Below are 11,521 nucleotides of genomic sequence, written 5' to 3'. Positions count from 1 at the left end.
TTAATTTCTGAACCATTTTCCTTCTTTTTTTTTTTTTTTTTTGGTAGAAAATAGCTGAAAACAAACCAAATAAAACATTTTAGCCCTTCATAAATAAACCATTAAAAACAGAAAGAAAAAAAGCTCTGCTTGGTTAGCCAGAACATTTGAAGAGACTCTGTCAGCTTGAAAATATTATTTCCTCTGCCCAAAAGGCATGCCAAATTACCTTTCAGACATTGGAAAAAAAAATCACCCTGCGACACCAAATAGCAAAAGGTAACAATAAAGATTCTTTCTAAAACAGAAACCCTACTTCTTATTTTGGAAATTAAGAGAAACTAAGAAGGAACCTCCAAGTGAAAGCAAGCAGCAGTTTTACAAGGCAGGATAAATTAACCTGAATAATCCAATCACATGTTTAAATGAAAGCCATGGCAGTAGCTGTATACCCTATTTGTTTTTAAAGACCATGCCACAGTTCAAGGAGTGTATTCAGCACTATGAGTATGCAATGATATTTACTGAAGTTAAAATACTTGCAAAGATTCCTAGAAACATCCTGATGGAGGAGGAAGCTCACAGTTTGCCCTTCCTTTTCAGCTGTCAGCATCATTGCCCTGGCAATGACAGCTGCCATTCCTGTTACGGAGTGTTTCACATACAGTTCTTCAGTGGAACATTGTGAAATGTCAGAAAGGAATACAAAAGTAAAGCCACAGAAAATAAACATGGGCACTTTGTTTCTGGTTTGGTAGGAGAAATGCAACCCTTTTCTTAATTTAAGTTGACAGTAACCCCAAAATACGGCATTTGAGAAAGTGTTCTCAAGGAATTACTGAACAACAGGAAACAAAAACTATCAATCCAAAACTGTCCCAGAATATGGAACTCCTGCTGATGCCAGCACACAGCTCACGTATTTGCTGACAGAACAGAAGGACAATTACTCATCAAGACTAGCACTGCTGCATTGCAGCCATCAAGTTAGACTGAAACCATTGGAAAATAACCATAGCAAAATTTCTATGTGACATCTCTGTCCAGTACAAAGAAAATGCTAAAACCCAAATAAGAAGTGCTGTGTAGTCTACATTTTTCTATGCTGCTGATCCTCACAGGAGCTGTCTGCACCCGTTCCAGTTCCTAGCCCATCAGCAGTCCCCACATGCAACTGAAATGCTGTGGCATCCATGGAACTGCTCACAATCCCACAAGCAAGCCTCTTTCACTAAAAGCCAGCATCAAGAGTACAATACAAAGTAATTGTAAGAAATGAGCATTCCCAGATTTTATTTACAACTGCTTTGACAATGGAGCCTTTACCAGATTTAATTTTGCCCATTTAGATATTTATTAGCTATGCTCAAACCGTACTACAGCTCCTTTGATAAACTAAACGTGCTCACCCCTTACAAGACATATTTTCCAATTGTATACTTGCTCATCTGGTCTTGCATCTGAAATTTATCCAATTTTTCAAGCTTCCTTTCTAAAGCACAGCTTTCAATAAGTAGCAGCACCTATATTATCTACACAGGTAATGTAACCTCTCTTACTCTGCCTAGTACTTTGCTTAAATTATTACTCCATCTTTGGCTATGATGCCATCCTAACCATTTGCCATAGCCCCCAGATGGGTTTTTAAACAAAGCAATGGCTTGTAGTGAAGGACATACTGATCGATTTCTCTCAGTTTGCTGAAGGAGCCCAACTACCCTCCAGTATTTACTCTTTTCTCAGACTTTGTAGTACTAACCCTTCAGTCATTACAGGTAATGACAGAAGTACAAGAACATTTATAAGAAGAAAGACCTCTTTTATTAGGTCCAATTGATCTAATTAAAGGTATTACTTCCTGTAGAACTTACTAATCTTTGTATCACAGGTAACATAACCAGTAATTTTTTATTTGATGCCTAGCCCCTGAAAAACCTCTTTGTAACACCCTCTTTAAAGACTCATTAACAACTGGTTTTTAAATCTGTGCCTTGGTTTTCTGCATAATCCATTTCATTGTGCCAAGCTGATTTTATACCTTTCAAGTTTATTACTCAAAAAGTCACGTAAACTCTTACAGAACTTTGTTAAATTGCCATTCTTATCTCTAGAAATCAAACTTTTATGTGCATCAAAAATAGCATCACTAGTTTGGCATGCTCAAGTGCTCATAAAGCCATGGTATACAGCGCATATTTCAGTGTTATATGGCAAAACCATGCAAAAGGCATTTGGAACATTATAGGATTCAAGTAAACACTTTGTGACAGCAGAGACTAATAAAAACATAGTTGTTGTAAATTGTCTCCAGTGACATCTCAGTAATGGGTACTTCTGAGACGAATATCATTCCACTTCTTTGACAAGGTACAGCGGTAAAAGAATGAAGCTCATGAGAAGCACTGCAGCCCTCAGCGATGACATTCTTGTTGTACAGTCATGCCCTGCCTGTCTCCTGCATGCCCAGCTTTTGGACAGTGGGGCACAGACCTGGGAAAGTTCTGTCACCCAATATTGCATCTGAACCCCTGTCTGCCTTTAAGAACATCAGAGCTGTCCTCTCCAAAGGGACCATAGCTTTCTTTACCCTTTTATCTGTACATATATCTGCAAATTATTTGCAACAACCTTAGGTTTAGTTTTAAAATAAATAAATAAATAAATAAAATCAGCAAAACCTTTTGGTTAAAGATCAAGGGATCATTTTTGTAGACAATGTTTTCATTCTGAAAAATTCCACATATCCCACAGACTTGACCCTGCACTTCAGTTAATAGAGGTGGCAGATTAGGTAACGGAGACTGTGGTTCCACAGCTATTTCTGCAGCACCGGTGCCAGGCTCAGCAGTGCGGGTGCTGCCACTCATTCCGACCTTTGCCTTGTGCCAGCACAGCTGTTCGTGAACCACAGCACGGAACAGATCCAGCTTAAACGAGTGGCCAGCAGAGGAGGGGTGAGGGCTGCTTAAGAAGCACTGCCACCAAACATGAAACTATAGCTTCATGTTCTTCTATCCTGTGCCACAGAAAACAGATGGATGTAGAAACATCCAATTCTGTGGGTCACACACAGCAACAAGTCACACACAGATTACTTCTATTACTGTTTATATGCACCAATACCCCAAGCAAACTGTAAAAATAGAGCCCTCTGTGTAAAAATGATGCCACTCTTGATACAGACCTTGCAGTCAAACTACCACAGGCTTAATCCTGTTCTGACAGCATCTCTTGAGCTGCAGTCATGATCTTGGACTTCCTTCAATGCAGAACTAAGCAAGACTCCAGAAAGCTGGGTAGTTTTTCAATTATCACGAAATAATCCTTCCATGTCACTTGTCTTAAGCCAAAAATCTGACTATTCAGCTAGCCCTTGGAGAAATCAGACTACAGTTTAATGAGAAAGTTGTAAAACAAGCTAAACAGCTACCAGAAATTACTAGGAAATGCATCAGCTGCCATTTTAGAGGGAAGACCCTATCCTCTTATTGCAGGTGACCTCCCGCCATGCTGCTGCACAGTGAGCTTGGCACACAGAGAGTGCTCTGAACACACAAATTGCTTCTCGAAGGGGCAATCAACCGAGCCAAATTAATGTGAGCATTATACCAGCTCTTTCTATCACACCTGATTAGAATAAACATAAAAATAGATGTTTCAGTGGAAAAGTACTTTAATCTTTACCCTTGGGAAACCTACCACAGTTCCAAATATTGCCACGGGGTAACCTGGAAACTTTTATTTCTGAGACTCCTTTCCAGTATATAATTAGTCCGTTTGCAAAACCTTTACACCATTTAGCCCTGTTAGTTCCCAGCTCCCTAGTTCTCTGTGTTAAGACAACCAGAACAGAAACACGAGGTTGAATATGAGTTGCATTGCTAGAACCTGCCAAAGGAAACATGCATAATCTGCCTGAGCCATGCCTGGTTTTGTGAAACCGTGTCTATGCTGGGACACTCAGGAGAGCTGGGAGAAAGACCCCACATATAGCTTGATGCTTAAACTGGAGTGAATGGAGGCTGGTTTAGTTGCTCCCACTTGGCAGCAAGGGGAACTTAATTTTCTGTTATTCTCAGGGTGTACACTAAGGAAATGAAAAGGACCATCCAGGTCAAATTTAACATGGTAAATGGACTTCACACCTTCCATTAAATAATTGGTATTCACAAAATGTCCCTGGCTAAACACAGCCTGACTCTTCACTTCCATCAGCAACGAAGTTGCCTGAAAGGAATTAAAAGAATACAGTCAATTAATAATATTTCTAACTACATTGGCTTTGGCAATACAAAGGCATTTCCATGGTCACTTACACAATGTTCTTAAAAAGAAATTATACATACATATACGTTCTAACACAGGAGTATGAAAATGTCCTATAGTTGAAGAAAACTTGTATATGATTAGTACATTTATACTTAACCCTCCTTTGTTTTTTCCAAGTACTGCAGGATTACTCTGTGCACGTGATGTCATACATATAAAGTATACTACAATACCCCTCAGAAAAAAACAGACTGCACTAAGAATAGAGGACCAGATACTCATCTGGCATAATGCGAGACCACGCCAGTAATTTCAACATTCCTACTCCAATCTGCAACAGCTAAGGATCTGGCATAAAACATCAAGTTAAGTTTCCAATTACCTCATGCACCAGCATAGATTTCAATAGTTATATACATAAAGGAGTATTATTTGAAAAGTTGCAAACTCAGCTCTGTATTTCTTTTACTTTTGTGGTCTAAATCAGACCCTTCATAGGGTTTTTGTGATTTGATTATGCATGTGTCAAGAGCGGAATAGAGACTTGCTGTGCCTACCCAAGTGGACAAAAAAAAGGCAGCAATAATTCTTTACACTGGTGACGATGTCAACTTACACTGGGTCATGTCACAACAGCAATACATTTTAATGTTGACAAAAAAATTCAGTGCAGATTTAACTTAAATACCTAAGTAAAAAGTTACTACACATATGAAAATCAGTCCTCTGTATGTGAATATTTTGTGGTTGCCTTGGGAGGTCTTTTTGCAATTTGCTACTCCTAGTCAAATTGTATAGTCCAGCCACAACAGAAAGCAATGCTGATACAAAGACATAATATAAAGTCTACGTTGACAGACTGAGGTCTTCATACACTTAAACTACATCCAACTAAACAGCCCTCTGCAGTCCTGCAACATCACTCACTGCACTGTACTTCTACAGACTGCTGCTAATGAAAACTCACCATAGCTCCATTTATTTTTTTTATTCTATGAAAAGGACACAGAACTCCAAAGCAATGTAGGCACAGAAAACCTTCAAACTCTTTTTTTTTTCCAAATCCATGGTAATTGCAGTCTAAATCAAAGTCCATTGTCTAGTACCTTAAGATCAAATATATACTAGTCTCACTATTATATGGGCCTCTGAAAGTTCTGAAGGCAATCACTTCTGATTATAATCTTCCCTTATCATGAAGAAATTTCCAACAAATTGAAAATAAAATGGTTAAACTTTAATATTCCTCAGACAGCCATTAGCATTTGGTATTTTGCTCAAAAGTCTGATAACTACCCTATATACAACCCCGTGAGTGAGACTGCCCAGCGATGCATTTTGATATAGGATAATCAATCACCAAAGTAATTTTGCTGTTTAACATTACAGTAAAAGACTGGCCAGCTAGTTGACACATTTCTCAGACTTAGAGACAAAAACATGAAATTGCTTTAAAATAGTTTTCACCAAGGTCCTGTTCTACAGGCATCCCAAAAGGAATCCTTCTGGCAGTATTACAATCTACAATGTGGACAAAAAAAATATACATTTTATTGCCTTTTCAAATAAATTTTATTCTTTACTTGACAGATAAGCACTCTTCATATCTGAGCTTTTGCCCCGCAAAGTGCATCCAAGTTCCTTTAAGCACTTCTGATTTAATGACAGATTTAATAACATCGCAAGACAGAAGTGTGGACTGGGCCAAAAAAGATTTATTTAATAAGAATCTGATTTCTGTACAGCCACGTCTAAAATGTCACCTAATACATACAGGCAAAGCAGAGCATTTTTAGTGTGCATTGTAAAGCTTGGGCTTTGATAGGTCAAACATCTACTGACTTTAAAAGGCCATAAAGAAAATTTATTTTTAATAACCCTTTTTATTTAATTTTAAAAAGAGTAGCAGTTTATGCCTTCAGTGGAACCATGCCTTGAAATCTCAGGGGTGATTAAAGGGCCATGCCAAAGCTGAAAAGGTTTCAAATATCAAACTATACTATTATGTCAGAGCTAGCAAGATCAATTAGCGCTTTTCAATGACAGAAAAGGTTAAGTTGGACACGCATTTACAAAACATTTAAATCCAAAAAAAAGAAAAATAGCACATATTAAGTCTACTCATGAACCTCTCATTTGATGATCAAATATAAAAACTCCTTTTCCACTTGCGCAACATAAATTCTGCTTTTCTAACGCAAAATGGCAAGATTATAGATGCATTAGACAGCAAAAATAATATTGGATCCTCAAGTACAAAGTAAAACCCAAAGACATCTGAGTGTTTCTGCTACCAGACTTGGTTTAACACTGCACTTTCATAAAGCTTTTAAAATACCTGGTCAACTTGATATATGTCTGATGCCCCTGTATTTGCATTCTTCTTGCAAACCCTGACAAGACTAAGAATAAATGACAACAAGCAAATTAACTTATTCCCATATTCATCTAAAAGACAAATGGAAAACTATTGTACAGCAACAAAAAAAACCAACAACCCAATCCAGAGATTAAAAACACTAATCTGTAAATTAACTCATCTTAAAGTTGGAGAAAAGCAAGTGTATGCACTCTGCAATCAAGAGCCACACAGAAACATGCACACCAGGAAGCAAGGGAACTTAGGTTTCATCAAGAACACCCACTGAAAATATAGGTTAGAAGTTAATTCGAAACCTGTTAACATAAACATTGCTGCAGTAAACATAGCTTGAACAAAGTACCAGGTTATGATAGCACATAAAGTTAGTATAAAATCACAACAGAAATGTAGGAGATGAAGAAAACCGAAAGAAAAAGAGCACACTGTGTTAAAATCAGTGGCTTAGATTATAATTGTAGTATTTTGAGTAAAAACAAAGCAAGATTATTTTTGTTCAATGATATAGTTCAAAAAGTCTGCCTTTTTTTTTTTTTTTTAAAGCCTATTTCTCTATTTCTTCAAGGAGTGATTTGAAATATTTACTACCAGACAGCATCTAATTTTATGTTTTAAGTGCTTTAACAGCTCTATGAAATATGATCAGCAGCTGCAATATAGAAGTATGCTGAATAAACTCTGCTTATAAAATGGAAGACTTGTTTTACCCTGACTTCATAAAATCCCTACTTTCAAGAAAGAAAAAGATAACGCAGAAAAAAATCAGCAGTTGCATCCTAGAGTGTTTGACAGAAATTCCAGGAATTTATTTCTTCTTTCTATGTTTACTTTCATATTTAAGGAAAAAGTAGTTTAAATTTTAACACTGGAGGATTGCATTGAATATCATGCAATACCACTGTGCCATCAGGGAAACGGACAGGTACCTTTCCATACTAAATGTCAGTGTTCACCATTGATTAGTTCTAGAACTGAAAGGTAAAAGTTACACAAAGTTTAAAGAGTAGCTCTCAAAGCTTGCATCATTGGCTAAAAATATGCAATGGGATACTATCTATAGCTTTGCAGTTGCCTTGTTTGAAACATTTTAATTGGAAACTGCTATTAACTGGGAATCCAGTTTTCTGCTCGTTCAATTCCTTGTTTAGAATGCATTTATCCTGTTGCCACTATGCATACAGCAGAGTAAGTTTCTATGGGAGATAGTTGTGAAGCCATTAACAAACACAAATGCAGCATGAGTATCCTTCAACTAAATTTATTAGCAGTACGACCATAGACTTGTAACAGTTTGTAACCGCATATGAATTATCTGAACAAAGACACATAAAAGATTAGTCAGCGTCCTCCTCTTTCATTAAATTTGATTGAAGAACTTTCAAGAGCAGGAAGAGCTGTTTCAGACACAGCCCAGCTAATGTTAGATGTCAAACACACAGGAAGGATCACAGGGGAGAGAAATGTCAAATAGTATTTTGACTTTACTCAGAGTATGATCCGTATAGTAGGCATGCAAGCATTTATTATCCAAGCAACTTTTTCAGAAATAGGAGAAAAAGTCAAATGCACAGTAATTTTATGACACTTTTCTCGAGCGTTAAGGAAATGAAACAATGACATAACCTGAGCTTTAACGTGCTCTTCAAACAACAAACACTGAGGTCAGACCCCCCCCAAAAAAACCTTGTTTTTTTTTTAATTACCATGCAGAAAAGACGGTTGGTTTGTATACGTCACTCCAAATCTAAACTGTTGAGGAATTTATCTTAGACACACTTTCCAGTCTCAGCAAGTGAAACACGTAAAACAAAGCTCAAGAAAACTGAAAATCCTGATTTCTTACTGTTCTAACATGACTTCATGCTTAAACTCGAATCGGTCAAGGCGCTCCCTTCTCTGGTACCGGGTGTCTCTCTCCTAGGATTTTCGTAAATACCAGCGATTTCACATCGCCACTCGCCAGTCAAACGGGTACCTCCGTGTGCTCCGCTTTAAATCCTGCCTGCGGGATAACGGGAAGGCAACACCGTACCTACTTGGCTCTTGGCGGCAGTTTCATAAACGTAAATGAAACTTTAGCTGCCAATTACCTACTGGCAGCGGCGCTGCCGTGGGATCCCGCTCTTGCGGCCCGCGGGTGGGTGCCGGGCAGTGGCTCTGGGGCATCCCCCACCACCCGGACACGGGCGCGGAGCCCCCGTGGCTGAGGGAGAACCGCCGCCGGAGCCGGGTGAAACCTAGCCGGCGGTTTTCCGCAGGTATCTGATTTTGGAAGTGTCTGTAATGACAGCTGAAGAGGCAAATTAATGGCCAACAGCCCACTGCGTTGGAACACGAAGAATCCTGTTACCTCCTCACGGATCGTGTACACACACACATACAGAGGCTTCCCCACGTGGAAACGCTTTCAAACCAAAACATAGGACTCCGCATCGCCGGCGGGAAGGGCGGTGGAACCCCCGTGCCAGGGCTCTCCTCTGCCTCCGTCCCCCGGCGCACCAAGGACCTCGCGGCAGGGGCGGGGGCGAGGTGGAGCAACCCGAAAATGCCTCGATTTGTCTTTAAATCACGCGAAGAACAAGCCGGGGCGGGGGAGGGGAAGGGTAGGAGGGATTCCACAGGGAAAGGAAACGGCGAGGAACAAAAACAACGGGTAGCTCTGTCCACGCTCCTCTTGGACACTGGATAAAAACGGCCGCAGAAGCCCAGGCGGTGGCTGCCAGCCGAGGGGCAGCCTGCTCCGATCCGCCAGCACTCCCAACGCCGCACGCCCGCAGCGCTCCGCCCGGAGGAAGGGCGACAAGTGGACCCCCGAGCGCTGCCGGCGGCTGGGACAGAGCGGGGTTCGAGGGAGGCCGGCGAAACTTCCTTTGCCGCTGCCGGCCACGGTCCTCGCCCTCCCGCGCTGCCCAAACCCCAGCCTCGCTGGCAGAAACGGGCGTTATCGGAAAGGGGCTCGCTACCATCCATGCCCGCTTTCATGCAGTTCTGGCCGGAGGTGCTCCTTGCCGCCAGAAATCTTGTTTCTTCCCAGCCTCCAGTCAAGCCACCGCCGGCCCTGGCGCCGACTCCAGCCCTGGCCCTCACGGGCACTGTGGGGTTGTAGGGCGAGCCCTCCCGCTGCCCTGCCTGCCTCCCGCCTGGCCTAGGAGGGCCGGCATACCCCCGGCTGCTGGCGGGGTGCAGCCCGGGCCCCCTATTTCCGCCGCTACGGGTGTGGGCGGGAGGCGCAAGCGGGGAACAATGCGATGGCAGCCGGCACGGCTTGCGCCTGTCCCTGATCTTACCCGAGCAGCCACGCTAACGGCCAGTGGGGAAGGCAAAACGGCAGGGACTGTCACCTGGAGAGTGGCAGAAAGGTCGTCTGGACGGACAGAAAGTCACCCTGTCCGCACCGGAGGCCAGTTTTTTTTCCAACTAAATTCGCGTGGTGCTGAGGGGGGAAAAGTCCGTCTCTGCCCCGCGACGAACGGCTCTGCTGCTCCTTCCCATCAGTTCGGTTTAAAGAAACTTTTGTCATCGGACCAACATGAAAACAATGCTAAATAAACCCTAAACACAAGCACATGCACGCACCCGTCTCCACAGACACATGCATATGCGACAGGGAACCCGTTTCCTCCACCTCTGAGCAGAAGAGGTGGGAGGGAGACTCGGGCAAGTCACAGAGACACTCACCTTCTCGTTGCCGCGATATGCCGCTACCTTTATTTTAGGGCTGCTCCTTATTTATTTATTCTCGTCCCTTCTCCGAGCCGTGGTTCCCCTTTTGCACTGTTCCTCTGGCAAAAACAGGACATCCCCTCTACAAGTCCCCCCCCTTTCTCCACACACAAATAAAGCGCAACTCGGAGCAAAACGGGAGGGGAGACTCGGGGCGGGGGGTGTAGATGGAGGAGGAGGAGGCTGGTACGGGAGAAGCCAAACACTCCCCACACTTCAGCGAGTGCTACTAGTTGCCTCTCATGCAGAGGCACGTAGAAAGTTTCCCTGGCAAGGGACGGGACTTTGCCAAGGTAACCTCCTCCCTCCCGAAAAGGTCGCCCCGGGACCGAGGAGGTAAGGGGCGAGGAACGCCGGAACCAGCGCAACGCCGGGGCGCAGCTTTGCACTTGTGCCGGGAGATGCGGCCAGGACTGCGCCCTGTGCTGGCCCCTGCTCGGCACGGAACCCTCTGCCTCTGCTGCCCCGGGCCGCCCCGCTCAGCACGCCTGCGCTGCCGCTGCAGCGGCCCCCGGCGTCCCCGCTGCTCCCCGGCTGTCCCGGCCATCACGCACGTCCAAAGTACCCCAGCCCGTCAGCCTCCCGTCTCACTGTCCGAGGCCGGGACCTACACTACTCCCCAGAAGCAACAAATAGTAGTGATGGGAGCAGAGAAGCAGAGGGTCCTGAATAGCGTGGGTCCCAAGTCAGGCTGCAGTTGGGTGACACTAATCCACTCGAGTACAGGTACCAAACTCCACACTTCACGTTTCCCTTTCGTTTCTTCAATGAGAAACCAACACTTGAAAGTAATCCTGCCTTCTTTTTTTTTTTTTTTTTTTTAAGGTTAACAGTATATAAGTGGTCAGGGATGATCAAATGCTATACACCAGGACCTGTTGCTGTACCCTTTGATAGAATGCATTTGCCCCCTTTCTCTCAAATTGATCAGTGCGGATGGAAAGGAAGTCCTTCCCTCTTTGAAACTGAAAGCTCTTTCTGATGGAAATTCAGCAGCTGTGTTTGGTTCCCTTTGCTACCTAGTCTGGGGAAGCAGAAGAAAATCCCAAATTGTTTAGTCATGTTTTATACTCATTCTTCACCTAATTTTATCTCCTCGCGTTCAGCCAGCTGCATCTCCCTCTTTCTATCAAGCTATCTTCACTCTTCAAAGAGTGTAAGTCCAAAACT

At 42.8% G+C, this 11,521-nt stretch overlaps 1 protein-coding gene across 1 annotated transcript in view; it reads right to left on the bottom strand.

The window, feature by feature from the left end:
* The window catches only part of EYA4 (EYA transcriptional coactivator and phosphatase 4), a 183,362-nt gene extending 172,898 nt beyond the window's left edge, over window positions 1-10,464 (bottom strand). The window contains exon 1 of the mRNA XM_068149808.1: window positions 10,307-10,464. The gene's annotated coding sequence lies outside the window, so the exon portion shown is untranslated. The remainder of the gene's footprint in view (window positions 1-10,306) is intronic.
* Window positions 10,465-11,521: the final 1,057 nt, after the last annotated feature.

This window comes from Melanerpes formicivorus, unplaced genomic scaffold (genome assembly GCF_026170545.1).
Source record: "Melanerpes formicivorus ecotype bairdi unplaced genomic scaffold, bMelFor1.0.p_v2 SCAF_2, whole genome shotgun sequence".
NCBI lineage: Eukaryota > Metazoa > Chordata > Aves > Piciformes > Picidae > Melanerpes > Melanerpes formicivorus.
Note: the sequence above shows the minus strand (reverse complement) of the source record. Positions and strands in the feature narration are given on the sequence as shown.